The sequence below is a fragment of the Phyllostomus discolor genome, chromosome 4 (genome assembly GCF_004126475.2).
Source record: "Phyllostomus discolor isolate MPI-MPIP mPhyDis1 chromosome 4, mPhyDis1.pri.v3, whole genome shotgun sequence".
Classification (NCBI taxonomy): domain Eukaryota; kingdom Metazoa; phylum Chordata; class Mammalia; order Chiroptera; family Phyllostomidae; genus Phyllostomus; species Phyllostomus discolor.
In genome coordinates, this window is record NC_040906.2 from 109,235,734 (window position 1) to 109,241,733 (window position 6,000).

The 6,000-nt window shown below is 44.3% G+C and overlaps 1 pseudogene; it reads left to right on the forward strand.

Annotated features, from left to right (window-relative positions):
* Positions 1-1,753: 1,753 nt before the first annotated feature.
* LOC114494949 lies at positions 1,754-5,432 on the forward strand (annotated as a pseudogene).
* Positions 5,433-6,000: the final 568 nt, after the last annotated feature.

Sequence of the window (6,000 nt, forward strand, 5' to 3'; positions counted from 1 at the left end):
TCAACACAGTGAAATCCACCCTTTGTAGTTGCAGTTCTATGAGTTTTGACAAACGCGTATGTCATGTAACCACCACAACTGATATACAGAACACTTCCATCACCCTCCAAAATTCCCTAGTACCGCCCCTTTGTAACCGACCCCACCGCCAAATCCTGGAGGTCACCAGTCTGCTCTATTTCTCTCTAGTTCTGCCTTTCCCATAATATGTTATAGATGAAATCACACAATATGAACTTCTGGGGAGTCTGGCTTCTTTTACTTTTTAATTTAAAAAATAAATTTTAAAATAAAAAAATAATCCTCACCTAAGGGGATGTTTATTGATTCTGGAGAGAGAAAAAGGGACCGAGAGAGCGAGAGAGAGACACGTGCATCGATGTGAGAGACATATCGATCAATAGCCTCCCGTACATGCCCAGATGGGGGATCAAACCTGCAACTTAGTTATGTGCCCTGACCCGGGTCAAACTGGCAAACTTTTTGGTGCACAGGACAATGCTCCAACAAACTAAGGCACTGGCCAGGGCTGACTTCTTTAAATTTTTAGTATTTTAATTTTTTAAATCTTTGAACATTTTTATTGCTTTTAGAGAGAGAGAAAGGGAGAAACATCGATTGGTTGCTTCTTGTATGCACCCAATATGATTCCCGACTGGGAATGATATACACTGGGACCAGATCGAACCCACAACCCAGGCATGTGCCCTGACAGGAATCAGACCACAGCCTTTTGGTTACAGGACGATGCTCCACCCAGCTGGCCCACACCAGCCAGGGCAGTCCTGGCTGCTTTTACTCAGCATAGTGCAGCTGAGGTACAGGTTTCAGAGGTTGGTACTTTATGTTGCTGAGTCTGTTGTATGGATGGAGCTACATATCCATTTCCCTGATGAAGGACATTTGGGTTATTTCTGAAAAGTTTGGGCAATTATGAATAAAGATGCTACACATATTTGTGGCCAGGTTTTTGTGTGAATAAAAGTTTTATTTCTGGCCCTGGCTGGCATAGCTTGGTGGATTGAGCGTGGGCTGCAAATCAAAGTGTCGCAGGTTTAATTCCCAGCCAGGGTACATGCCTGGGTTGCAGGCCATGACCCCCAGCAACCACACATTGATGTTTCTCTCTCTCTTTCTCCCTCCATTCCCTCTCTAAAAATAAATAAATAAAATCTTTATTGAAAAAGTTTTATTTCTCTGGGACAAACACACAACAAGTGAGATGGCTGAGACTCGTGGCAAATGTTTGCTTCAACTTCCAGATGGCCCACTGCTTTCCAAAGCAGCTGACCCAGCATGCGCTCCCATCAGCGATGTAAAGCTTCCGGTGGCTGCACATCCTCACCAGTACTTGGCATTGTCCAGTTTTTTGTTGCTGTTTCTTTAACTTAGCCTTTCTAATAGGTGTGTAACTCTATGTCATTGCAGTTTGATTTGCATTGCCCTGCTGACTAATGATGTTGAGCACTTTCTCATGTGCTTAATTGCCATCTGTATATCCTCTCTGATGAAGTGGTTATTCAAATCTTTTGCCAGACAATCTTTAACTGGGTTATTTGTTTTCTTATTGACTTTTGACAGTTATAGAAGTCGCACTAGGGGACTCAAAGTTTGTGGAGATTCTTGGAAGACAGTAGTGGCTGGCTGTGTTGGCTCCGGCAGAAGATCCATTCACCGTCTCCATCTGCCCCAAGACTGATGTCTTCATTATGAGTCCCGAGGGCAGTGCAGGTGGGGGGCTGGGGTGGGCGCAATGAGGAAAGAGGCTGGCCTCTGTGGAGTGAGTGGTCCTGCCCCTGATGTTAAAGCTTCTGCAGTGCCAGGCCTCTCAAGAAAGTTCTCAAAGGGCCCAAATACTTTCTGGTTTCGCCCCCATTCCGAGAGCTCCATCCACACACCGTTTCCCTAAACTCTTACTTAACTCACTCTATTTACTCTGTCCAAAGTGGCGTTCATCTACCTCAGGCTCTCTCTCCTTACATGAGAGGTGGCGTATTTCCTGAGGCTGCCACAAATTAGCACAACTTGGTGGCTTGAATCAACAGAAATTTGTTCTCTTACAATTCTGGAGCTATGCTCCCTGCAGAGGTCCTGGGGAGAATCATCCCCTGCTTCCTTTAACTTTCGCCAGTCACCCGCTTCCTTGGCTGTGGCCGCACCATTCCAGTGTCTGCCTCCATGGTCACGTCATCTTTTCTTTGTTTTCTCCTCTGTGTATCTCTTAGAAGGGCACTTGTCCTTGGTTAGGACCCAGCCAGATAATCTGGGAGGATCTCCTTATCTCAAAATCTTTAGTTGTGTCTGCAGAGGACCCTTTTCTAAATAAGGCAAACTTTACAGGTTCTGTGGGACAGGATGTGGATCTTTGGGAGTGAGTAGTTAGAGAGCTTGAAGTTCTACCACCCATGCAGATTTCCCTTCCCCACTGTCCTCGGGGCCATCTGAGGGGGGTGGAGTCATGCCACAGAGGTCCACTGCTAAGTAGTGCCAGCATGCCATCAGAACTGTCCAGAGTGGGCAGAGTAAGGGGCTTCCTCAGGGAGAGAAGAGGCCCACCCACTCCCCAGGACTCACACAGCAGGGCATCACCCCCACATAAGAAGGAGGTTAGGATGCCGATTAAGCAAAATCAAAAACAACCAATGTGACAAATGCCTGCTAGAAATAGGAATCACCACTCCTGCCTCTTTTGAGTCACTCATAGTGACTAATTTCTACAATTCCCTGGGGGGACATGACACTGTTTTTGATTTCTTATTTGGAGAGTAAGAGGGGCACCAGGGGCTTTGGTTTAGCTCTCCTTGGTCAGGAGTCAGGGGCCAGGTAAGGAATCCACCAGTTCCTCAGGTGACCCGGTGTAACTGTTCAGGAACATGGGATGGTTTCGAGGCCCTGCTGCTCATACTCTAACACTCTCTGAGCTTTATAATATTTTAATAACATTACACTGTGCAGCAACCAGTCTTAACAGATTCTCTGAGCCATATCACATAAAGGTTCATTTAACTCCCTGAATCAATAATCTAGACATTAAAGCTTGTCTTGCTGGACATTATTAAATGCCATTATAAGCAGCCACCCCATTCTGTGTTCCTGGTTTCTTCATTCCCCACAAGTTAGTCCATGGCCAAGTCCACACAGTGAACCTCAGAGGGTGCATGATCCCTGGTGTTTGCAGCAGCTCACAACTTGATAAGCTTTTTCCCTCTGTGTACCATGGGCTGCTGTTTTCCCAATGCTGAACCTAAATGGGAATCTCAGAGCTTTTGGCCTGAAGTCTCGGCCTGAACCCCACTCTCTGGTGCCAATATTTGGATCAGGCACAATCCTTTGGTCAAAACCTACTCTGGCTAATGACAGCAAAATGGAAGGGAATGGAAGGACACTGGGTGGGTCAGAGCTGAAAAAGGAACAGGGCGACCTATTTTAGGCCTGAAACTCCCAGTAGCAGGAGCTCATGGATTGTTTCTTGAGGATGCTGCCATGACTTGGCCATGCAACAGCTTTTTTCCTTATGTCAATTCACCACTAATTCAGATTCCCCAGCCCTGCCTAGGTCCCCATGCCCTGTGATCGGCTGCCTGCCCAAACCTCAGGAATCAGGAGAGGCTACTGTCAGAGCCAGGGAGCGATGCTGGGCAGGACAAACTGAGGGCATCCACCAGACACGAAGAGCTTGGCTGCAGCCTGAGGCCTTTTCTAAATGGGGAATAGCCCCTACTCTGGGGAAGCTCCCAGTCTGATGGCAGAGACATTGGCTATGCTCTTGATGAACTTCCAGTCTGATGGTGAAGACCAGCCACAAAACCAGGGATTTAAGAGAAAGAGGAAACATAGGTAACAGCATAAATATGTTCAAAGCAGTGTTCTTTTTTTCTTCTTTAATTCTCACTTGAGGACATGCTTATTGATTTTAGAGAGAGGAAGGGAGGGAGAGAGAGAGGGAAAGAAACATTGATGTTAGAGAGAAACATTGATCAGTTGCCTCTAGCATGCGCTCCAACCGGAGACTGAACACACAACCCAGGCATGTATGTGCCCTGACTGGGAATAGAACCCGCAATCCTTTGCTCTGTAGGACAACCCTCCAACCAACTGAGCCACACTGGCCAGGGCAGCAGGGTTTGCTTTAATGGTGAAAAACCAGAAATTGCCAAAACACTTCCCCAAAAGGGAAATGATTATTATTTCCCTTTTTATGCAAACATTAAAATGTTTTTGAAAAAAATAGTAATATAAGAAAATGTTAATGATGTAATGCTAAATGGGAAAATTGGATACTAAATTGTATATACATTATCATCCAATTGTGTAAAGCAATATGTGTAGAGGGAGGGAAATACATCAAAATGTTAACAGAGGTAATAGTAATAATAATAATAACAACATTTTTTAGCACTTTCATATGTGAGGCCTGGGCTAAAGAGTTTACACATAATATTTTACCTGTCCTTATGTGACAGAAAACATTATCATCCCCATTTTATATATAGAGAAACTGAGGCTCGAGAATCTACATCCAGGGATGGTCACTTAGCTAATAAGAGCTGATTCAAATCCAATCTTTCTAAAGTCAAAGTCTATCATTTTCTTTTTAAAATATTTTTACTTATTTTTAGAGAGGGGGGAAGGGTGGGAGAAAGAGAGGGAGAGAAACATCAATGTGTGGTTGCCTTTCACACACCCTCCTACTGAGGACCTGGCCTGAAACTCAGGCATGTGCCCTGACTGGGAATCAAACTAGCAACCCTTTGGTTCACAGGCTAGTACTCAATCCACTGAGCCACACCAGCCAGGGCCTATCTTTTAAAGATCATTTGTGGCTTGAGATTGAGAGCTGCCTTTGCCACCACCAACGTGGAGACTTTGTACTGAGTTCAACTCTTAGTGCTGAAATGCCCCAACTTGAACCTGAAGAAGCCGCCCTGGGTGAACACACCCTCAGCCATGACCGTGTACGCTCTGGTGGTGGTATCTTACATCACTGGAGGAATAATTTATAATGTTATTGTTGAACCCTCAAATGTTGGCTCTGTGACTGATGAACACGGGCATAAGAGACCAGTGGCTTTCTTGGCCTACTGAGCAATGGACAATATATTATGGGAGGACTTGCATCCAGCTTCCTGTTTACAATGGGAGGCTTAGGTTTCATTATCTTAGACCAATCCAATGCTCCAAACATTCCAAAACTCAGTGGGTTTCTTATTCTAGTCAGTGGATTTGTCTGTGTCCTATTGAGTTTTCCCATGGCTGAAGTATTGATGAGAATGAAACTGCCAGGCTCTCTGATGGGTTAGAGTACCTTTTGCAAAGAAATCTGTGGATGTGGGATTTGTTCTTATTAATGTCGTTTTAAAGGCTGTACCAATCCTCTGATATGAAATATGGAAAAGGATGAAAGCAGCAGAAAAGACAACATGGGACACACATGAAAGCTCGGACTAAAGTGTCTTCTTGGTATGAAAGAGACAAGCTTAACACAGCGCTTTTCCCTGCTGACCTGCACCCTGCACTGACACCCCAGTGAAGCTCAGTGGCATGCTCTCCTCAGCTTTTAATTTCTTAAAGAAAATAGACTCCATTTCTACAGCTATAATATTGAATAGAGTGATTATTGTTTTACAACTCTCTTAACACTTTTTGGAGATAACAATTCTGACTTTCAGAAATTAATATAAAATCAGGAAGCTAGATGCCATACGCTGAGAACTCTGGACAGCCGATCAGCTTCACTTGTGGTGCTCTGCCTTTAAACAGAGCATGCGTGACTGAGTTACCTCACATGTGCATGTAAGACTGCTTTCTGAACAACAAGGTGTATGAAGAGAGCAGAAATAAATAATTTTTCTTATTTTTTAAAAAAGATCACCTTTTTTCTCCTTTGCTCCTGTTGTTGGGGTTTTGAGTGATTTTTACTTTTTGTAACTTTCATGAATTTTCCTAGTTCTGTACACTATCTACTTGCCTATAAAATCGGGAGAAAGATGTATGTTTTGA